Source organism: Pipistrellus hanaki (assembly GCF_964339955.1).
Source record: "Pipistrellus hanaki genome assembly, chromosome: 3".
NCBI lineage: Eukaryota > Metazoa > Chordata > Mammalia > Chiroptera > Vespertilionidae > Pipistrellus > Pipistrellus hanaki.
In genome coordinates, this window is record NC_140505.1 from 4279634 (window position 1) to 4304015 (window position 24382).

Consider the following 24382-nt stretch of genomic DNA (forward strand, 5'->3'; position numbering starts at 1 on the left):
TTAAGCAGAATTTTCAAATTATTATTTTTCAAAGCAATATAAATACTTTAAATTTAATTTTGAACAATTAGGCACATGTGCTATTTTGTGCACATCTTAATGACCTTCCTAAGTATTCTCAGAGTTCCTAGGTTTTTTTGGTTTTTTTATTCCTTCCTGAAGGATCCAAGCACGGCTGAAATACTTTTCCCCCCTAATCCTTGATAGTGGCCTTTGTCACCCAGCTCAGAAACATGCAGAGGTTTCTACTGTTTTTGAATAAAGTAGAAAATTCTTAGACTGACATTCAAGGATATTCTAGTTCAATCCCAGTATTTGCATCCTAATTATTTCCATGCGCAGTACACCAGCCCCTCCCCTCTCATTGAGAGGATTTTAATATTAGATGTATAAAGGCAGCCCAAGGTGAAATTTAACACCCAGTATCTCCTAGGAGCAGTTTTAAATATGAAGTAGTACACAAAGCTCTCAATATTTCAGACATTCATTTTCGATTCATTTAGGGTACACATGCTTTTATGGGAAAGGAGAGGAAGAGGGAAATTAGGAAGAAAAAATGAGGGAGTTGGAGGGAGGGATGGAAAGAGAAAGCACCACAATAGAGAGATAAAGCAACCCTTTTATTTACTTTCAAAGTGATTATGCAGCAAATCCACTCAAATGAGAGGTTTTTCTGAGTGTTATGTTGGATATAGACTTCATTACTTACCTGCACTGTCCTTTTCTCCTTTGGGCTACTGTAGTATAGTAACTTCCATTAAATATGAAGGGTTTCAAATATTAATGATATCCCTTTACCCTATTAAATTATAAAATTAGTTATAGTGATGTTAAAAGTTTGCACAAGATGAAGTAGGTCATAGTAAGAACCAATACCTCAAGCTAAGCAAACACATAGAAAACTGTTTCTACACTATACTGCCTAGGACTCTGAATTACTGTGCATGTTTTGGTCCCTTCATCATGATCTGTGGAGATTAATCTAATTGCTATAACAGGTTGTTTATATCTAGAATTAGTTGATCTGATGCTGTTTTTTATAATATCAAAATATTGATCACATTACTAGTATTAAGATTTATTTTGTTCATCCATTGATATGTTATAACACCTTTCTTAACCTTACCGGTTTTCTAAGAATGTATTCTCAGAGTTGTCTTTGAAAGAGGTATCATTATAACTTCTATTGCAGTAGAGAGGCCAGTGCATTAACTTATTTGTGCTTCAGTTTCTTCATCTGTAAAATGGTAATAATAATCATACCATCCGACTCAGAGATCTGTGGTGAATAAAAGTGACATAGTTTCTGCTGTTACAATTATTTCACATGTACCTGGTAAAACATTTGCCCTGGCGGACCTTTGTTTCATTGTATCTATGTTGAAATTCATTTCTTATAAATTTGTTTCTCAAAGATGAAAGAACAAAGCAGATAGTAAGCATAATGCTTTCGATGTAATAATGTCTCAGTAATTCTATTTGAAAAAGAAAGCATCCAACAAGTCAATGTAGAGTTTGAAAATGAAGCAAACTTTCCTCTGATACTTTATAAACCTTTCCATCACTTTAAAATATATTTTATTGATTTTGTACAGAGAGGAAGGGAGAGAGATAGAGAGTTAGAAACATCCATGAGAGTCATCAATCAGCTGCCTCTTGCACACCCCCTACTGGGGATAAGCCTGCAGCCAAGGTACATGCCCTTGACCGGAATCAAACCCAGGACCCTTCAGTCCCCAAGCTGACGCTCTATCCATTGAGCAGTCTCGGCAACCTTTCCATCACTTTAGATCATGGTTTTGAATAGTCTAACAATATGCTCTGAGAAACCCTGGTTCTGAAACAGTATTGATAGAGGACAGATATCATAGAAGCTCTACCATATGCATAATTTTAGTTACCTGTCAAAATTCAACTTCAGGATTCAGATCCTGGGACTTCTCTTTGAAACCTATCTCCCTACCCGCTTACTTTGGTCTCCTGTCTACATGGTCTCAGGGCACTGGGTCCATCCTGGATTCAAGCGAACCTCCCCTTCCTGTCTATTAGACTCAGTCCATCATGTCTGGGCCTGCTACAAGAAAAATGCGTGTCCCTGCACATTATTGGGTAAATTGTCCGTAAGTCTTGGCAATCTTATGTTACACAATAAACATGTATGTATGCAATGACTATAAACAACTCTTACGGAATGACTTTAGATGATGCTGATATTTTACATGAAAAAATATGAAAATCCACTTGTCATTCTGAGTTGACAGCAGGCTTTCAGTCTGTGTTTGCTCCTTACCCCCAATCTTAGGAAGCTTCTGTCTCTCAAATCCATCTCTCTCTGCTAGTGACCGATTTTTCTCATACAAAAACATGCCAGATCACTCATCCTACTATCAAATATATGTCTCCTTTCCCCTCTACATGTAATCAGGGTATCTCCTTCCTCTCCTAGGATGCTAATTGAGCTATTATCTCTATTTTGCAATGTTTTATTAACTTCCCAACGGCTTCTTCAAACACTCCATTGGAACTGTTTTTCACTCCTAACCCCAAACCCAGCACATATTCTTTTAATCTATCATTCCTGGTTTCTCTCTATGTAACTCTTCTTTGATTTTTGGTAGGATCCCTTACAAGCGTTCTTCGACCGTCTAGATTGTGCTGCTCTGCCTGTTCATGACCTGCCCTGTTGCACCTGCTTCTTAGTGTATGACCTTGGGTAACTTCTCTACCTATTGGAGTCTATTATTTCCTTGTCTGTGTAGTGAGATAATAACAGTGCTTACATCTATGAGATCATACATGTACAGAACTGGGGTGTGTGCTTAGAATGTGAGAAACAATGAGAACAATAGGCACTGCTGTCAGACACATGGAGAGAGAGTGTGTGGGGGGGAGGTTTCATGGAACCTTACTGGTGAGGATCACATGGCCCTTGTCTCAGCTCCAGATGCCATAGGCTGAGAAGGGATGGAGTTGGGTGGTGAATGAGTCTTTCTTCCTACAGCTGCTGAGAACAGATAGCCTTGCATTTTAGAAAGTCACGTGTTTTGAAACCGCTTTTGGAAGTGTGGTTTCTATGTGGTAATGCTGACCCTCTCCCCACATGCCACTTTAAAGAGAGAAAAAAATGATAAATATTTTTAGTAATTTCTTTCCAAAAATGCCCAATTTTAACTTAATTTATATAATTAGGCATAGGATATATAAACATATAATTAGTTTATGTTTTTATGAACTGCTGAGCTCAAATATTTTGAAAAAAAATTAGGCCACATTTCTATTTTAAAAATTTGGCTTCTATTATTTATTTATTCATTGATTCATTTCACAAATAGTCACTAAATGTATACTGTGTATTTGGCATTGCACCAGGTGCTTAAATTACAAAGATAAACAAACATGGCCCCTTTCTCTCAGAGATCTTACCATCTCTAAATAACATCTCTAACTATATCTACATCTATATCTACACCCACCATAAAAACTGACACAGAACATTTCTTTAAAAACAATTAGGAAAATATATATGGTAAAGGTCTCTTTTTCACGCACTACATACATTCCAAAAATATCACTGTTGTTTTAAATGTGCAGGTACATTCAAATGATGTCGATAATGTAAAACTAAAGGATCACAGTTATACAAAGCTGCTTTTACTAGTGTCCTTTATACATGTACGTATATTCCAATCATACTCTGATTTCTGCCAAACCTGCGTGGCCATATCTCATGTGAGCTGTTTTGTGAGCAGAGTGTAGACTTCAAAATTTTTATTGTCAGATCCAGAATACGTTTCTCTTAGATATAATATAATACAGATGAATGCTAGAGTCATTTTACCAGGATGATAAGATCACAGGTATTTTTATGTCAAGCTATGTATTTAAACATATTGTTCAACATCGAATTTGTAAATAAGAAACATAAATAAGAAACATTTTTATTTACAAATAAATAAACATAAATAAGAAACATTTTTATTTACAAATAAATAAACATAAATAAGAAACATTTTTATTTACAAATAAATAAACATAAATAAGAAACATTTTTATTTACAAATAAATAAACATAAATAAGAAACATTTTTATTTACAAATAAATAAACATAAATAAGAAACATTTTTATTTACAAATTCGATGTTGAACAGTATGTTTAAATACATAGCTTGACATAAAAATACCTGTGATCTTATCATCCTGGTAAAATGACTCTAGCATTCATCTGTATTATATTATATCTAAGAGAAACGTATTCTGGATCTGACAGTAAAAATATTGAAATCTACACTCTGGTCACAAAACAGCTCACATGAGATATGGCCACGCAGGTTTGGCAGAAATCAGAGTATGATTGGAATATACGTACATGTATATAGGACACTAGTAAAAGCAGCTTTGTATAACTGTGATCCCATCCTTCCTGAACTCTCTAGTTCAGGACTGAGGAGTGGATGTCATACAGGTATAGCTGAACTTTGCAAGATGCAAGTGCACTGACTACCTTTTTATGCTCCAGTTCTGTAACTATAGCCCTTCATCGATGTATTGTAGCATATGTGCATTTAACAAAGCTGCTCACCTTTATAATGAAAACAACAAACAAGTTGTTATTTCCGTTATTAGTGCATTGTCAGTAAGGCTGGTGGGCTGGAGAAAGCGTTTTTTTTAAGCATTCCTATTTGTGCTGTATTTTCCTCAGGCTAGCCCCATATGTGTTCAGTATAACAGACAGCATCCTCCGAGGCTGGCGTTTATGATTTTCTAACATGAAGCTCTCCAATCTGCTGAGGACAGGGCTGTGCAGCCCGGTGTATTTTCCCTCCATTAGCATTTTGTGATGTGTTTCTCAGGGCCTGGGGCTGGAGCTGGCGGCTGCCTCGTGCAGATAGCAGCCTCCTGCGTGGAGGTGTCTCCATGGAAACCACCTGGGGCCCTGCTCCTTATCACACGTGGAGCACAGATTTGCTCTGCCAGTCACCTCCCGGCACCTGAGAGTCATTGTCATGTTGTCATCCTCCCGTCACAGAGTCACCGATGGGAAAGGAGCCAAGGACTCCAGGCATTTGCCATGGAAAAAAGAGAGAAAAGTCTGGTTTCAGCATTATTCATGGGAAGGCTTTTGTGGCAGCACTGACTGCGGGTTCTGGGGACAGCTGTGATAGGCCAGGCATAGCCTGCTCTTTAGAAGATGCCCCGTGTGCCAGGAGCGGGGGGACCAGTAATTACTGAACGCTGCAGGGACAAGGGCGAGCGTAGGAAGCCAGAAGTGAGCAATTACCCGTGATTTACTCATGTTTCATCAATAGAAGCCGCTACTTATATGGACAATGAGCAAATCGTGTCAACACAGGTGACTGGGGATAATTCTCCCATCATGTCAGTGCCTTAACGTTTTACCTAATCTCCCCGTAAGTGTGAATTTAATTGGGCAAAAGCAAGACTAAGTTTAATAACTATATTTAGAGACTCAACAAATAAATTCAGGGTAGATCCTAAAAGTGCCATCAGATACATTTGTAAACATAAAATGCTTATACACTTCTAAATAAAAATGAAATCCATAGGAAATAGAAGGAAAGTAACACTGAAAATATTTTAGAAGATTATAATTATTCTACTTAGTTAGACTTCTCAAAAAAATAAGTTCTCATCTTTGTATACTTAGTACTTCATTGATAAGGGGGCCAAAGTAAGTTTATCATTTTTCATATGCAAAATAATAAATAATAATACAAGTATAAACTCTGTGTTTTGCATACTCATGACTACAAACCTACTTTGGCCCCACTCTGCAGTCTTTGAATTAAAAGAGTGGCCCCTTTTAAAATCCCTTCATGGACATAATGGCACACACACACCACACAGCCCCCCCACAACTTCCAACTAGCTTTAGGTTCTTCCAACTCAGCTCAAGCCTCTGCTGAATTTACAAATCTTTTCAAAAACTGTTCCCTAGTAATTTAATATTTTCTGCTGTTTCTGAGTGATCTGTGGTCCCAAAAAGGCATTGCTAAGGCAAATACACCACAAAAGTCATTTGTTTGCAAGGGAGAATCTAGGTATTTTCTGGTCAGCATGTATACAATTTTTATTTCATGAACTCTTGCTGTAAATGAAAACTGTACAGCACAAGCATGTTGCTAGAATCATATACCCAACATTACCACTTAAATGGTATTTCTATTTTTCTTAATTTCTTAAACAGTCTTTATACTGTCTCTCTTAATGGTTGCATCAATTTGCATTCCCGCTATAGTGCACAAGGGTGCTTTTTTATCCACATCCTCACCAACACTTGTTATTTCCTATCTTTTTTTTTATATAGTCTATTCTAACAAGTGTGAGGTTACATCTCATTTTGGAATTATTTTGCATTTTTCTGGAGATGAGTAATGTTGAACATATTTTTGTGTATCTGTTGGCCATCTGTGTGTCTTCATTGAGAAAAAGTCTCATCATATTCTCTGCCCATTTTCTAATCAGATTCCTTGCTTTTTTTTCAATTAAGTTGTATGATTTTGTAATATATTTTGGACATTAACTCTTTATCTTTCAGATACATTCTTTCCAAATATCTTCTCCCATTAATTGGTTGCCCTTTCATATTATTATCATTGGTTTTCTTTGCTGTGTAGAGGTTTATAGTTTGATGTATTTCCACTTGTTTATTTTTATTTTTGTAGCCTTATTTATTTATTTTGCGTCAAATCCAAAAAACATCTCAAAGATCTATGACTAGGAGCTTACTGTGTATGTTCTCATCTAACAGTTTTATGATTTCAGGTTGTGCATTCAAATATTTTATTCATTTCTAGGTAATTTTTAGGTCTTGTGTAAGGCAGGGGTTCCATTTCATCCTTTTGCACATGGCTGTTCATTTTCCCAATGCCATTTATTGAAAAGATTGTCATTTCCCATTAAATATTGTTGGCCACTTTGTTGTAAATTAATTAACCTTATATGCATGGGTTTGTTTCTGGGCTCTCTGCTCTGAATCATTGATCTTTCAGTCTGTTTTTATGCCAGAACTATACCGTTTTGAAGACTTTAGCTTTCAAATATAGTTTGAAATCAGTATGATGCTTCCAGCTTTGTTCTTTTTTTCAAGATTATTTTGGCTTTCCTGGGTCTTTCATGGTTTGTTCATTCTTTTTTCATTTCAGGGAACTCCATGAAAGACTCCACAATGACATCTTCCTGTGTTTCACCTTAGTTGGTACTCAATAAATCCTGGTTACATTAATGGTAATTTTTAGCAACAGGAATAATTAGAAATGAAACATTAGCCACTAGAAAGCCATATTACCAAACCGCAATGTGGATGCAGTTAAGATAAAGAATGGAAGTTCTTTCAAGAAGTTTGCCTTTCTGCCAAAAGTTACATAACTTCCTCTTGTAATCTTTCCAGAGAAATAATCCTTTCTTATCGAGATTGGCATTTATCCCTAGTTACTTTCCAACTACTTTATAAGTTGCTTTAGGATCAAGATTTTTATTTATTTCTGTATCGTTTTAGCATAGTACCAGTCCTGAAATAAGCTGAGGTTTTTCTGTATAGTCCATATACTTCATATTTATATATTTGTATATATACACAAATATATGTAAATAAAATACACACACACATATATATGTGTGTGTGTGTGTGTGTGTGTATATATATATATATATATATATATATTACTATCTGATGTTCTGCTGAGCACAGAATAATTGATGCATTATGGTATTTCATAATTAGCAAACCCTAAACTTCTATAGTAAATATATATTCTTTGTATTTACTATACCATTGTGTAGAATAATCATTATAAATCGCTATTAAATCTAGCATATACTGAGGTCTAATTATGTGCCTTTATATACACTTACTCCTTTAATCTTCACAATAACCCTCAGAGACAGTGATTATTTCATTAAAAAAGTAGTGGCAGAGGCGGATAAGTAACTTGCCAAATGTCACACTGAAATAAGTATTGCACTGCCCCTTGAGCCCTGGCAGTGTGACTCGCAAGTCAATACCCTTTACCTCTGTTTATTCATTTTTATTTTTTTATAAATACTATGTAATTAATTTTTAAAGGGCTTTATACCTTTAAGCTAACTAAATCCTTTCTTAATGCTACTTTTTAAAATTCTGCAAGTGGATTTATTGCTGTATACACTACAAAATTAAACATGTGATTGTAAACCCTTCACTAAATTCAGTGATCAGTAATATTTCTGCTGTATGATATGCATGAGAAATTCTTTTTTATCCTCTATGAAAATGCAAGACTTGAGAAGAAAACTCTAACATATCTCTGCATAGTAGAATGGGGAGGGGGGTGACAGGAGGAAAATAAATCACCCCAACAATGTGTCTTTGTAGTGTACTCATCATTTCTGACAAAGAGCAAAGTAGACATTACAAGACATGCACTTGAAATAATCTTTTAGTGATGATTAACCAATTAAATTAATAAGAGCAAAGTTTAAGAATAAAAATAAAACAAAAAGCCCTTTCATTGTTCTATAGAAAAGAATTCATTTGTTATTTGTAACCACAAAGAACCATACTAATTTTCACAAAAGACTTAAGATTAAACATATTCAGCAGCAACAGATTCACATAATAACCATGAAATGCAGAAATAAAAATCTACATTAAATACATATCAGATTAAAAAATAGACCCAGAGACGTAGAAGTATGAACAGGCTGTTGAACCTCAGAGGGAAGGCAGGGGAGGATGGGTGGGAAGAGATCAACCAATGAACTTGTGTGCATATGTGTATCACCGGTGCACACAGGCAATGGGCTGGTGAGGGTCTAGGGGAGGGGGAGCAGGTTGGAAGAGGTTAATGAGGGAAAAAGGACCTATGTAATACTTTTAACAATAAAGACTTTTAAAAAAAAACCATATTAGAGGCCAGCCTAAGACAGAGAGAAGTGAAAACCATGCAGTGTCAATGTCTCGCGAGGTAGCCCAGTCAATGTTAAGAGCCATCTGGTCTCTTTTCACGCTCCATCTTCACCGCGGTGGACATGGACATGGTTTTTGGTCCCCTAATTAAGTGGAATGAATGAGGAATGATAGGGCTGTGCAGCGCAACCGTTTACTTTTTCGTTTGCTGTTTTTTGACAAGATAGTTTCCCATCAATAATTTTCTAAAGCATCTTGCACCATGGGAACAAAAATGTTCACTTGGGAGATTCCTGCTTTTACTTATCGAATCTTAATTTCACAATATCCATCTCCGATAATTAAAGGGATAAGTACCATCATTACTTATACATGAATAAATTGTGGTATGAATTTACAAAGCCAGAGAGCCAGATCTATAACCGAATGGAATTTGGAGTCAAGAACATTGAAATAAAATTATCCTTCTACCACATAGTAGCTGTGTGGTCTTGAGACAGCAAATATAACATCTCTTAGTTTTACATCCATTGATTATGAAATTAGAGTAATGTACAGCAAAGTGTTGAGCTCAGTCTACTGAAGTTTTTGCTAAACCTCAAATATCTGACACTTTGGATATTTGAGAATCTCTCCTCTCTCTCTCTCTTTCTCTCTCTCCTTATTTTTCTCACCATCGTGACTATTTAACACTTGAGTGAACTATTTTTGAATTTACAGCAGCGCTTCCTCTCCTCCACCCCTTTATAAGTTAGAATCTAAATACAATTCATTTGCCAGCCTTTGGATCTTACGTGTTTTGAGAACACAATAAAACTCAGTGAAAATAAAATGTTTCCATAACTCTGGGCACCAGAATGCGATCATTTGTGAAGCATGTGGACGGTGTGAAAAAACATGCAGTAGGTGTCATCTTACCTGTGCGAACAAGCAGGATTCCCGAGGACAGTGCTTTTCACACTCTGGCTCTCAGTTCTGAGAAAACGGGCTCGGGTCCCCTGGGAAAGAAGGGGAACAGCTGAGTTTCTCTGTATTTCCTTCCCCTGCTCTGTCCCAGCATCAGGCCTCCGCTCCATGAGGATAACTTGTGATATGGTGCCAGCCATTTCCCTGCATGTGCACGCTTGGCTGCACCTGTGGGATGTCACAACTTATTTTATCTCCATGACATTTGGGCAGAATCATAAGTAAAAATCGCTCAGGCTTTATTGCCATTCAGTGAAAAGTCCATAAGACATTCCAGTAACGGATATAACACTTGAAAAGAGTACATGCCATGCTGATCACTTCTGCCTGGCGGTGGTTTGACCTGTGCTTAGGGGAAACACGGTTCTCTGGAAGACCAACTCTCAGAGCTCCTGGTCTAGACGTTCGTCCTTGTGCTTCCCATCAGGGTGATGAGAGGAACAGGAGGGAACCTGTGCCCAGGCCCGGGCTCGGTGCCCTGTGGTTTCTGGTTTGCCCTCTGCCCTGGAAGGTCTGTGGTTCCGGTGCCCGTGGCCGCCACAGAGAAGCATTTGGTGATGACAGCCGAGGAGGTGGTTTTAATTTTTAGAAAAAAAGAAACTGAATGAGATGAGGAAACATTTGTAAAGTTGCCCCCTCACTGTGCTACCTATAACAACACATCATTCTTTATATTATTTACGCAATGCCAATCAATATATGTTTTATTTTAACAGGCGATCTGCTACGCGGAGTCTGTTTCTCTTCCATAAGGTAAGTGCCTTTTCAGAAATATTCCGTAAAGCGATCATGGTGTCTTACTCGTGGCTGTGAGGAGCCATTTAACGGGGAAGCCTTGTGGTGACAGCTGGGCCATGCAGAGGGGAGGATACACGGCATTCATCACCTCAGGCTCTGGATGACTGTCCACGGGGCGCACATTGTGCATAAAGGCAGACTGGCGCATTTTCTGTTTTGGTAAGAGCATCCATTAGCCTGGTGGCTTTCAAGGAAACACCGGGTGCAGTAGAGGACAAAGAGCACGGCCATTGAATGACATGTGTTGCAGGGCCCGGTGGCTCCTGACAATTGTCCTGGAATTTACCAGCTGTGGTTATTTCCAGTCTCTGTTATTTGTTTGGGTAGTTGGGATGAGAGAATCACCTTAGTTATTTTGAATGTTAAAAATGGTTATATCTTTGCCGATAAGACTATGTGCATCCTTTACTGGAATGCTTCATCTACATGATCAAATGTATTGATATGTTGTTAATAGTAATGACTCAACCTAGTATTTAAATATTCCAGAATCCTATGAAGTTTAGAAGTAAACAAAATGTTTGAATACAGCATATTTTCTTCTTTATCATGGAACAAGAAATGAGTAGTGTGGTTTGAGTTCCCAGCATTCCATGGGGCAGTAGAATACTGATAGGCTATTCTGTACTATATGCCTGGCACCGTGTCCCTGTTTTTCAAAAGGAGTCTGGTTACTGTCTTTGCAAGTGCGCTCAGCATCTTCCCTGACAAACACCTGCCCGGTGCCACTCTCGGTTCCAGGTCTCGCTTGATTGTATTGGTGGGTGGACTACAGGTTGTGACTTTTGTGACTTTTGTCCTTGTGGATGCTGTAACCAGTGAGCCTCGTTGGCTTTGGCATGAAATCCTCCTGTGTTTGGTGATAGCAGAGTCTCTGTATGTTGAATGCGTTTGTTGAGATCAGTACATTCCTAAGTTATAGTTTATTTGCCAAAGAGTTGTTTCAGTACATAGTCCATATTTCTGTGCTCAAGGGAAGTTGGTTCAGTAGCCTGACTTATAGCATATTGACCATTATGTCAAGTTATTTAGCTGGTAAAGAAATGCCCTTTGGGAAAAAATGTTCCTTTTAAAATCCCTGCTCTGTTATGGTAAGAGTCCATAAAACTTAAATAAGGGACCATAAGGTATTTTTAAAGCACAGTTCACAAATTCCCTCATATCAAAGCGGGTAGTAACTATGACAAAATAGCAACAAAGTTGTTTTTATACGTTTAATCTTATGATTAAATTTATGACCTCATGATGGACAAGTTACCATCATCAGACTGTAATTCACAAAAACAAATCGAGTGAAGTAACATTTTCCAGTTCTTGCCCTGACCTCATACAGATGCTGCGGCGAAAGAAACCTAGGCTTTGGGGTCAATTAAAATTCACTTTTAATGTAGCATCAGCTCTAACTCTCTGTGACCTTTTCATCATTTTCAAAATGGGCATAATTCTATCTAATAACCGGGCAATATGCAAATTAACTGTCACTCCATCACAATGATGGCAGTGCCCATCACCACAAGATGGCTGCCCCCAGTCCTCTCAGCCACACCAGAGTCCCCCAGTCCTGGGCAAGAGGACAGCTGATGAGAGCAGGCAGCGTGAGCCACCTGGTGGAATGCCTGCTTTGTCACCCCAATGACAAGGCAAGCCTTCTGTGCCAGGCCGCAGATGAGCCTATGGAAGTAGTCGGCAAACTGCGGCTCACGAGCCACATGTGGCTCTTTGGCCTTTTGAGTGTGGCTCTTCCACAAAATACCAAGGCCTGGGTGAGTCTATTTTTAAGAAGTGGAATTAGAAGAAGATTAAGTTTAAAAAATTTAGCTCTCAAAAGAAATTTCAATCATTGTACTGTTGATATTTGGTTCTGTTGACCAATGAGTTTGCAGACCACTGACCTATGGGAAGTGGGCACAGAGTGACCAGGCCATGCAGAGAGCTACTGGTGCACGGATTTGTACACAGGGTTACTAGTGCTACAATAGCCCCTTATACACAGAGGATATGTTATGTGATTCCCACTGGACCCGTGAAAACACAAGTAGTGTCCAACCCGTTATGTACTATGTTTTTCCTATATATGCATATCCATGGTAAAGGTTCATTTCTAAATTATACACAGTGGGATATTAACAAGATTGACTAATAGTAACATAGGGCAAGGATAACAATATACGGTAATGGAAGTTACAGAAATGTGGTTTCTCAAACTATTCTTGTGGTATTATACTCTTCCTTCTTGAGAGGCTGTGAGAGGACACGTGATGGAGTGAGGTGGCTCAGGGCACAGCATTAGGCTACTGGAAGGGCCACTTGAACTAAAGCACCAGAAAACGTGATAGAGAAGATCTGAGAACCAGGTAGAGAGACCAAGTGATCCATGGACAGGGGACCTCTGCAGTGTGAGACCCTGGGCAAAGGGATGATCGATGTCCAGGGCAGGAGATGGTTAGGAAGGTGTGAGCTTTCATCATGCTACTCAGAAAGGCATGCAGTGAGAAAACTGTGATGTTTATTTCTGGCATTTTTCCATTTCTTATCTTTGAACTGCATTGACTGCCGGTAACTAAAACCACTGGAAAGAGAAACCATGGGTAACGGGAGACTAGTGGACCTGTATTTCAGAACTCCTGTAAAGATGCTGAAAGTCTAGCAGCTCCCTGCTTTCTTCTAAGAGTGAAGCTCTCATACATGCACAGGGCCTCTGAGGGCCTCCTTATCTCTCCATCTGACAACACTGTAGGATTATGATGGGCTTTTCCGCTGCTTTTGTGTACTTAAAGTTTGCCTCTGGCCACTGGCCTGGTCGGATATTGATACTTGAAAATAAAGGCATGGTATCATGCTAATTTCTCTGCAAAAGGTTATGTATTCTGTCAGTGGTATCCATGGATACACCCACAGGATCACCCTCCAGGCATTTGTGAATACAAACAACTCTCCTTTGAGTAGCTCTTTGTGCATCTTAAATATCGCTTTCCTTTCTTGTCTCCACTCAGAGCTCCTGATTTGACCATTTGCTGCGCAGAGACCCCTCCTCTCCACGCTCTAGGAAAGCTTGGAGCCAGGGCCCTGTTCTTCTTTTATTTCTTCATTTGTGAGAGTACCTTTCTGCAATGCTTTCTCTCAAAACACTGCTGGGCAATTGGGTTGTCAGTAGCTGAAGATGGTTCAGTAGCTTTCCTGGTAATATTGACATTGGCAATGGCTTAGCCTAAATGCACCATCCCTGTGACATGGGGATCAGTTGAACCCAAGAGCCTTTCCCAAGCAGCCCCATAGCCTATGGAAAGTAGGGTCACTTCTCCATTCTTCCCATGAAACTTAGACATGCAAGAGTTCTCATTCATGTTCTCTTCCTCTCTTCTCCCATTTCTTCATTACCCATAAAAAACAAAACAAGCAAACAAACAAAAAACCAACCAGAAACAAATTAATACCCAGGCCTCTTCTGAGAAATGTAACATATTTTCCTCTATATCTGTTTTTTTTTTTTAAATATGTTTTTTATTTTAAAGAGGAAGAGGGAGAAGGAGAGGGAGAAAGAGAACAAAGAAAGAGAGAGAGAGATAGAGAAAGAGAGAGAGAGAGAGAGAGAGAGAGAGAGAGAGAGAGAGAGAGAGAGAGAGATATCAATGATGAGAGAGAATCATTGATCCCCTGCCTCCTGCATGCCCCATACTGGGGATGGAGCCAAAAACCTGGTTATGTGCTCTGACTGAGAATGGAGCGTGACCTCCTGGCTTATAGGTCCATTCTCAATCCCTGATCCATGCCCCAGCTCCTCATATCTATTTCAAATCCCCTCTATGGTGCTCTCCAATCCCTTACATTTTATTAGTTTCTTTCAATAACTTAAAGTGTAATTTACATTTTTAATAATGTTTTCTTGTCACAGATTTTCATGCACCTTAACCAAACCATTCTGTTAAGGTTAGAAGGGAATATTACATTTGTGTCTCTGATGAGGAAGCCTAGGAAGAGGGGACTTGGCAAAGTCAGAAAAGCAGAGATAGGTTCATATCACGGCTTTTGATACCCGAGCCTGTCCAGGTATGTAGGTGTTACTCTACCACGTCAAAACAAGATCCATACCATTTGTCTTTGATGGGTTTAGTCACACTTACACAAAGAGGAGAAAGAAGACGACAGACCCCATGTACTGCAGTGTGACTCAGCTTGTCAATAAGCCAGAGTTACCAGGCTACCTGCCAGAATAGACTCAGTGTTGATAGAAGCTTGATTAAAAAAAATAATAATAAAATAATATATTATATATCAAGAGCCAAAAATGAAAGCAGTTCACAAATAGTAAGTGAAATATTCATTTTAAAGTAGAACTCTGTGCTTGCATGATGAAATATATATGTGAAATTGCTATAGATAGTTCTTGAGAAAATGGTATGAGACCTGCTTGTTCCCATTGTGCTAGACACAGCTAATTCTGGTAAGCAGAGAGAAAAAAAGGAAAAAAGAAAAAAAGGTAGTGGATACCCCTGAGAAAATTGTAATTGAGCCATAAATTATGTTTCATTCCAAGAATTAAAAGTCTTTGATATTTGTTGATTTTCATCTCAAAACTAGAGGCCCGATGCATGAAATTTATGCAAGAGTAGGCCTTCCTTCTCCTGGCTACCTGCACCAGCTTCCCTCAGACACATGGGTCCCTGGCTTTTCTCATAGCCCCAGTTTTTTTCCAGAAGGACAGAATGACGTCTGGAAGGATGTCGGTCTAATTAGTATATTACACTTTTATTATTATAGATAGATAATATGCTTAATCATTTTCTATTATTACTGAAAGGTGACTATTGGTTCATACTGCTTCTAGAAAATTCCTTCTTCCTCCATCTCAGTCCTTTTGTCTGCATGAGTGTGAAGGCCCAATTGTTGGCTTCACTTTTATTAAGTCAAACTTACCTACCCTGTTTCCCCAAAAATAAGACAGTGTCTTATATTAATTTTTTCTCCCAAAATTTGCACTAGGTCTTATTTTCAGGGGATGTCTTATCTTTCCATGTTCTAGGTTTTATTTTCGGAGGATGTCTTATTTTCAGGGAAACATAGTATTATCCCCATCATAGAGCTTTTCTTTCCCCTCAATCAGACAAATGGGTGTTTTGGTTTGTATTTGTTTCTTAATTTTTTAATTGTAAACTATAAATTTTTATAAATTCAGATAGTGTGGCTAAATGATCATGAGAGTAGTACCCTTCTTTTTTTTTTAAATGGTTTTCATTGATTTGATTTTATTTTTTAAAAATATATTTTATTGATTTCTCACAGAGAGGAAGAGAGAGGAATAGAGAGCTAGAAATATCGATGAGAGAGAGACATCGATCAGCTGCCTCTTGCATACCCACTACCGGGGATGTGCCCACAACCAAGGTACATGCCCTTGACCAAAATCAAACCTGGGACCTTTCAGTCCGCAGGCCAACGCTCTATGCACTGGGCCAAACAGATTTTGGCAGTAGTATCCTTCTTATTTTTAAATTTATCTTTATTGTTAAAAGTATTACATATATTACCCTTTCTCCCCTTTGATTCTCTCCTCCCGTAACCCCTGCCCCAAGCTGGCTACACTATCATCTGTGTCCATGGGTTATAAATAAATGCATGTATGTTCTTTGGTTAATCTCTTCCTGTCCCCCTCATCCCCTTTTCTTTCTTGGGGAAATTATCTACACAATGATGTATCTGAGATTTTAGGCTAGAAGCTGATTTTAGGAGGATCCATTTATCATGAAGATGGCAACTATATGAGAAGCACTTATATCTAAAATTAACATTTATGAATAAATTTCATTTTTCATCATGAAATTTTTTCTAGAAGACCAAAACATCCAGAAAGTGATTTTCATCTCATCTAGAATTTCTCTCTTACATACTTTCTTTAAAACATTTATCATACACTGTTGGTTTCCTCACCATGTTCAAAGGTGAATCTTCCTTATATATATATTTTTTTTAATCTTTACACTCATTCATTCTCAGTAACCATGAAATGCCTGGAAAACGTTGTACCAAGTTCTTTTGAGCTATGTTACTTCTTTCATTTATGAACCAAATGTTACATTTGTTTATACCTTCCAACTTTTGACATGTTTTCACTGAGAACTTGGTTATTAGCATATTTATGAGAACTAAGTTTACACCAGTTTCAGTTAAATATTTAAAGCACAAAAACAGATATGTTTTATTTTATTTCAGTGAATTTCATTCTATGTGGAATAAAACTCCCACATTCATTTCTTTCTCCTACATATTGTCATTTGCTTTTATACATTTACATTGAACTAAATAGAAGTTTGTCTTCCTTAAATTTATAGAGTGATTTAGGGAACACATAGATCACCTTTCTCTCCTCAGAAATTCCAAGGATTAATTTTGTTTATTTAAATAAATGTAACCAGTATAAAACCTTCAGATTCAAAATAAGTAGGTAATGCTCTTAACTTAAATCAAATAATAGCATGAACATGAGTAAGCTCTATTTTCCTTAATGAAATGTTCATTATAGAAAGTGTACCAGTCAGACCACCCATTGAGATAACTACCACTGACATTTAGTATGTTCTACTATAATATTTTATGAATTCATCCTATATAATAAAGACATAATATGAAAATTTACCATCACTCCCACATACATGTGGTTAAAGATGGCCACCCCCATGTGGACACAAGATGGCCAGCAGGGGAGGGCAGTTGAAGGGGACCAGGCATGCAGGGGATGGCAGGGAGGGGTGACCAGGCTGGCAAGGGAGGGCAGTTAGAGGCAATCAGGCCAGCAGGGGAGTGGTTAGCTTTTAATCAGGCTGGCAGGCAGGGAGTGGTTGGGAGCTAGTAGTCCTAGATTGTGAGAGGGATGTCTAACTGCCTATTAAATGGACAGTTGGACATCCCTCGAGGAGTCCCAGATTGGAGAGTGTGCAGGCTGGTCTGAGGGACACCCCCACCCCCTACATGAATTTTGTGCACTGGGCCTCTAGTTTATACGTAAAACTTTAAATGCACCTGTGCAGGTATGTTCCAACCCCCTTTCTTTAGATGCCTTTCCACCCTGTCTGTGTACTTGAGGGCTCTCTTTGCCCTCTGGTTTCTTTTAGTTCAACATGTGTAAAGGCCTCGGAGATGAAAAGGAGAGAGGAGAGGGAGATCAGGTTTTTATTTTCCTGTTTCCTTCCTTCCAAAGTTGCTTCAAGCAACCTTGACCATGGCTCCCGATTCCTTTCAATGTGCATTTGCCTGAGTTCTAGAAACTGCTCCTTCCCTGGTCCCTGCCATGCAGGATGCTAAGCTCTTGGTGTGAAGCACCGCAGGCTTTGTGAACACCCCACCTGCATCTTTGTAAACGGTTCACTTCTTAAACCATCTGAGAAGCACCCTTCTGTGAGTGCGCTGTTTCTCGTGGGAGTAGTGACTCAAATAGCTTTTTAATTTTATTTTATTTACTTAATCTTTATTGTTGAGAGTATAACAGATGTCCCTCTTCTTCATCTTCCCCCATTGCCCCTCTCTACCCAGTTCCCACCCCATGCTATGCTTTTGTCACCATATTGTCTATGTCTGAATGTAATGGATACAAATATATATATATATATTTGCATTGTCTTTTTTTTATTATGAGATGTGTAGATGTGTATGGAACATACTGGCATGCTGTTCAGCATTACTTTACTGCATTCCAGTAGCTTCATACTGCACATATAACCTAATTGAACACTTTCCTTGCTTCCTATCTTCATTATACATGGCAGTAATGAGCACCTCTAGACATGCACACCCTCTCTTGTTTCCTTAGAAGTTCCCAGAAGTGCTCTGATAGAAGACGTTCCCAGATGGCATTTCATTATCCGTGCTGCAGATTTATTATAAAAGAAACCCTCTCTATCGATCTTCCTTTGTCTGGACCATCTCTGGACAACCTTAAGCAGACCAGCACTCACTCTGAGGCCCTATTGATTGGAAAGGTGAGGCAGTGGACCTCAGGGTTCCGGGTTCTCCTCAGGATTCATTCTAAGTTGGTTTACTCGCTAAGTCACCAGCTCAGTATTTTTAATTAGCAGCAAAAGCTCTTTTATGCCTAGAAATGAGGTTCAGTGGGGCCACAGAAACTCCACTGCCCAGAGGGTGAGAAGGGCATTGTGCTGGACACACCTTATCCCTTAGTCCAAGGCTTCCCTCTTCAGACATGAAGGATGCTTCTCTGAAGCTGTCACAGAAGACCTGAGAGAACCCCACACACCCAAGAATACTTGGAGACAAAGCTATCTATTGAAGTACTTGCAAAATTAATGTACAGTTCCCTGGCCAGATGGTATAACTCAGTGGCTGAGTATCTACTTATAAACCAGGATGTCACTGTTTGATTCCTGCTCAGGCCATATGCTTAGGTTGTAGGCTCAACACCCAGTGGGAGGCATGCAGGAGACAACTGATCAACGATTCTCTCTCATCATTGATGTTTTTTTCTCTCTCTCTCCCTTTTCCTTACTGAAATAAATAAATAAATAATATATAAAAACTAGAGGCCCGGTACATGAAAATTTATGCTCTGGTGGTGGGGGTCCCTCAGCCAGGCCTGCACCCTGTCACAGTCTGGGAGCCCTCAGGAATGGGAGGTGACCCAGCGATCTGGGGAAGGTGATGCCCATCACACCTCTATTGCTGCCAGGCCCTAGTTACCTGAGCCTTGGGCTGGTCCTGGGTGCCTGAGGGGACTGGGGGATTCAGGTGCTGCCCCAGTGGGGCTGCAGGTTCTGGGTGCCACCATCTTGTGGCTGTGGGAACTGCCATTTTTGAGGGTGTGCCTGTCAATTAGCATATTCCCACCTTATGGACTGTGGGTCCTGCCATCTTTGTGGTGGTATGAGGGCCAATTGGCATAGTCCCTCTTTATTAGATAGGATATATGCAGTGCTTTTTGGCAACTTCAAGTTCACTTCAGAGTTGAATGAGTCCTTTCAATCTTTTTCCTCTGAGCCACCCACAGTAATGCAGGACTAACCATTGTGGCCATTGTTTCCATCTCTTAAATGCCCCTTTATACTCTCAAAGGATTGAAAGAGTTGAAATACAAATAAAACAAAAATTCAGGCTTTTGGTTTTCTTTTTGTTAAAATTATGGCATTCTAAATTTCATACAACTCAAATACTCCATTTGTAACTATAACACTGACCTACATGATACAGAAATTGTCACCAGAGTTATCAGCATGTTTCTACAACTTGGCTGAAAGCCCAGAAAGGATAGATTTACAGAATGAAAATCTGGAGGGTTTTATAAATATTATAAGTACTGTTCTCACTGAGGAAAGTGTGTAGGGAAGGTAGCCACTTTTCTAAGGAAAATGTAAAATTTTAATACATATCATTTTTTTTGTAAATAATCTCCCATTATTTCTACCTCTTATTAACAAAAAAATCTAGTCATTATTGTTTCTAAAAAAACAAATAAAAAATGAAAGTATCTTTCCTCCTTATGACTTTCATATTTAATGTGTATTTTTAAAAAGAAGTTTGTTCAGAGACTTGACTTCCTCAAACCTGTTTGGGGGGGTCCACTCTTTTCCTATGAGATTATTATGGATAAATGTGTGCCTTTGAGTTTTCATTCTATAATAACATTTTAAAAAATGAAAATATTAATGCTAATGAGATCCTAATGAATCATCTTATAATATCAGGTACCATACAATTTAAAATTGATTTATTATAATGGACTAGAGGCTTGGTGCCTGAAATTTATGCATGGGGTGGGGAGAGGGCCCTCAGCTTGGCCTGTACCCTCTCAAAATCTGGGACTGCTGGCTTCTAACCACTTGCCTACCTGCCTGCCTTATCACCCCTTACCATTCTGCCTGCCTGCCTGCCTCATCACCCCTCACCACTGTTCATGCCTGCCTAATGCTCCTAACTGCTCGCCTGCCTGCCTAATGGCTCTTAACTGCCTCTGCCCTGCAGTGGTCCATGCCCCAGCTTCGTCTGGAAGGTCATTAGGTTGTCTGGTCTAATTAGCATATTATGCTTTTATTCTTGGAGAAATCATAGGAAGAGACAGATAGAGAAAGGTATTCCTTAAATATTGTGTTGCTCTTAAGTTAAAGTTATTGGAAGCCCAGGAAGTTTTACTAACCAGTTTCATTGTACATGGATATAGAAATCTGTAGGGACAATTAAGTCAATATAGGAAAAGTAGTAGCACAGCCATATGAAATTTCTAAAAATGTCCATTGTAAAATTCAGTAATGGGACTAACAATGCAAATAGAAACTTAGTTACATCTGAACAGCATCACCAGTGATAATATATTCAGGCTGCTATTTTGGATTTTATAGGCTTTATAGTTTTATTTATACACTAGAAGCCCAGTGCATGGAATTCGTGCACAAAGTGGGGGGTCCCTCAGCCCAGCCTGCATCCGTCACAATCCAGGACCCCATGGGGATGTCAGGTCTAGTGCCGGAGCAGGGACCTCAGAACCATGAGGTTCCAGTTCAATTCCCGGCCAGGCACATGCCCAGGTTGTGGACTCAATCCCCAGTAGGAAGGGTGCAGGAGTCAGCCTGTCAATGATTTCCTTTCATCATTGCTGTTTCTTTCTCTCCCTCTCCCTTTCCTTTCTTCTCTGAAATCACTAAATATATATATATATATATATATATATATATATATATATATATATATATATATATATTTTTTTTTTTTTTAAGAAAATGGGCTAGAACAGTAATAAATGTGCAATTAATGCCAGGGCTTTGAAAGAATGACAGTTTGAAGTAGCGTCTTCAAAGACACATTTTCAAGAAGGATTGTGTGAATTAATCGCACAATCACATTTGAAGTAGACCCTTTGCACCCATGGGAAAGCGCACTCTGAGGGTTGCTGGCCTTTCTGATGAGCGTGAGCCCCAGAAAACCAGGAGCTTCGTGGGCATTCTGGCCACTCAGCCGCAGGCTAATTAGCATTTATTTGTTTGTTTGGACACGCTGGGTAATCTTTCAGTTCATTCAGGCAACACAGTGCACATGCTTTGTTTCTCTCGTCTTCCTGGGAACTCAGAGAGAAAAGTGCTGTGTCATTGGGCTCTGACTTTTATTTATCAGGCCAGCATCCTCAGTCACATTGGAGGGAAGTGCCTTCAGGGCAGATGCAATGAATATTTCCTTAGGAACTGACATTTGGCCAAGTGTTCTGCACCCTACAGGCATAAATAGTATAGACCTGCTTGGTGCATTTAGCCTCCTTTTCCTCCCCAGGTGGTGAATGGCCCTATTGTCTGCAAGGCACTTCCCACAGCTGACGGGTCAAAGGCTCACCTGCAGGCAGTGCTGGCCTGGGCATTGCTGTGCCATCAGGGAATGCTAAGTGGTGTGAATTCTGGGTAAGGATCTCAGTTCAGTTGTTGGAATATACAGGAGTCTGTGCTAATCCTCTTAGTCTCATCAGCTTTGAGTAAGTGCCTTCTAAAACTGGGGGTGGGTGGGCAGTAGTGACAATGACAATGGCTTGTGTCCCTGATGTCAGTCTCTGGGACAGGGTGTTGAGAGCCAGCAAGCATTGCCATTTAGAGCATTCTCCCTGCTGTGGTGACATTCTTGTGTGGGAAAGGTGTTGGCCACGCCTCCCCGCAGACTCACTGGAACTGGACGGACACATAGATTGGATTAAGGATGCGGCCCTTACAACTCGCTGAAGAGAGTCAGCGGCATTGTTTTCAATGCCCCAAGATCGCCTTGACCAACATGTGAGGGCTGCTTCAATGCAGAATGTCCCCACATCACTCATTTGACTACCCCGGGATGCTGTGGCCTTCCCTCCTCTGAATCACTATAAGTGATGAGGGGAAGCTCGAGAAATATTAAATTTTCATCACTTTCCCTTCTCTGCTACTACTCTCAATGTTTAATTTGCATTTGTAGTGAATACTCATTCCTCTTTAGGCCCTAAATATTTTTGTTAAAATTATGTGCCCATAAAAAAACACAGGGGCTGATTTTTATTGATTTAATAATTAATAAGTGTTGTGCACAAGTAGAAACTCTATGAATCATTTTGATTGTTATGGAACTCGTCAGCATTAATGAAATGCACTCTTTCTTTCTTTGAACTTGAAGACAAAAGTGTCTTCTTATGACATCTCATTCCACCTGCTCGGTATTACAGTCATTTGGGTGGAACCTTGCCTAAGGAATAACCCCCAACAGCCCAAGCTCCGCACCGACTAGCTTACTGGTCTTGTTAAATCCACAATAAATATTGGCTGAAGGAATCAGTAATTATTGTCAAATAGAATCCACTACCAATATAAACTATGGACTTACAAATTCTGTAATAGATTTTTAAATTAACTAGACCTCGGCCATGTAGGCAAACATTTTCAGAAAAGCTGGCTACATGGATATAAATCAAGTGTGCGCAGGAAATACAAATATTGATAAGCATGAAACACAATTTCCTCCTTCAGAAAGAGGAAACTACAAATAGGGTTGGAGAATGAGAAAGAAGAGTTGGAAAATACATGTGTGTGGTCCTGGGGCCATTCCTCATAGGGAAGGAAGCTGTATGAGAGTGAGTGTGGCCTGTGCAAGCCCAGCCTTGCCTGCAGGCAGGAAGTCAGATTTGGTGCATGTGAAGCAGCCTTCAGCAGCAGAGATAGCCTGTCCCTCTGCAAGGCCTGAGCTCCGTGCAGGAGAGGGACATGCTTTAGATCAGAGAGGATTGGCCCAGTCCTCCAGGAGTGGCAGGTCCACCAGGGAAGGCAAGATACGAGTCAGCCCAGCAACCCCGTGAACAGCACTGTGCTCCGTGGTCCCCACTGAGACTCTCAGATCATAAAACCCTCAGGAAGCCAGAGGCTTGCGAGCCGTAGGTTGTATGAGATAATAAATATGAAAATGCCATGCAAACTGCCAGGTGAGGTACAAATGTGAAATAGAGACGTGATGTGGCTCGCCCTTCTGCAATGATGTACAGGTTAGTCCTAGAGGGACATCCCCACCCGCTGGATTGCGGCGGAAAGCTGATCCGGGGAGAAAAGGGAGCAGGACTCAGGACTTTTTAGTAAGAATTTACTTGTGTGTTTTTTTCTTCCTTATTGAGCCTTCAGTGTTCCTAATACTCACATTGGTTAATAACAGGAGCTCAAATTTAAGTCACAGTTCTAGTGATTTATTTGCCTTCCCTGTCCCCATAATCACTGTCCTGAATGATAAGCAGATTTCTCAGTCAGTCCACAGGGCTGGTTAACACTGTGTGTGAGCTGCAGGGTCTGTCTGTATGTCAGCAGTGGTCACCAAGCTTTCCTGGAACTCTATTAGTAAAAATATTTTAAGGATGCATGCCCAAGACATGTGCCTCCACTCATTTATAAGTCCCTCACAGGCATTTTTACTAATACTAGAGGCCTGGTGAATGAAATTTGTGTACAGGGGTGGGGGGTGGGGGGAGGTTGTCCTTCAGCCCAGCCTGCACCCTCTCCAATCTGGGATCCATCTCACAATCCAGGATTGCTGGCTCCCAGCTGCGTTCCTGATTGTCCCTAACTGCTTCTACCTGCCAGCCTGATCTCTTCCTAACCACTCCCCTGCCAGCCCGATTAATGCCTAACTGATCCCCTGCCAGCCTTTTTGTCCCCAACTGCCCTCCTCTGCTGGCCTGTTCACCCCTAACTGCCCTCCCCAGCAGGCTTGATTGCTGCCAACTGCCCTCC

At 39.7% G+C, this 24382-nt stretch overlaps 1 long non-coding RNA gene across 1 annotated transcript in view; it reads left to right on the forward strand.

The window, feature by feature from the left end:
* The window catches only part of LOC311619434, a 495899-nt gene that overhangs the window by 244054 nt on the left and 227463 nt on the right, over window positions 1–24382 (forward strand). The window contains exon 2 of the long non-coding RNA XR_014794502.1: window positions 10589–10625. This is a non-coding gene — a long non-coding RNA (uncharacterized lncRNA). The remainder of the gene's footprint in view (window positions 1–10588; window positions 10626–24382) is intronic.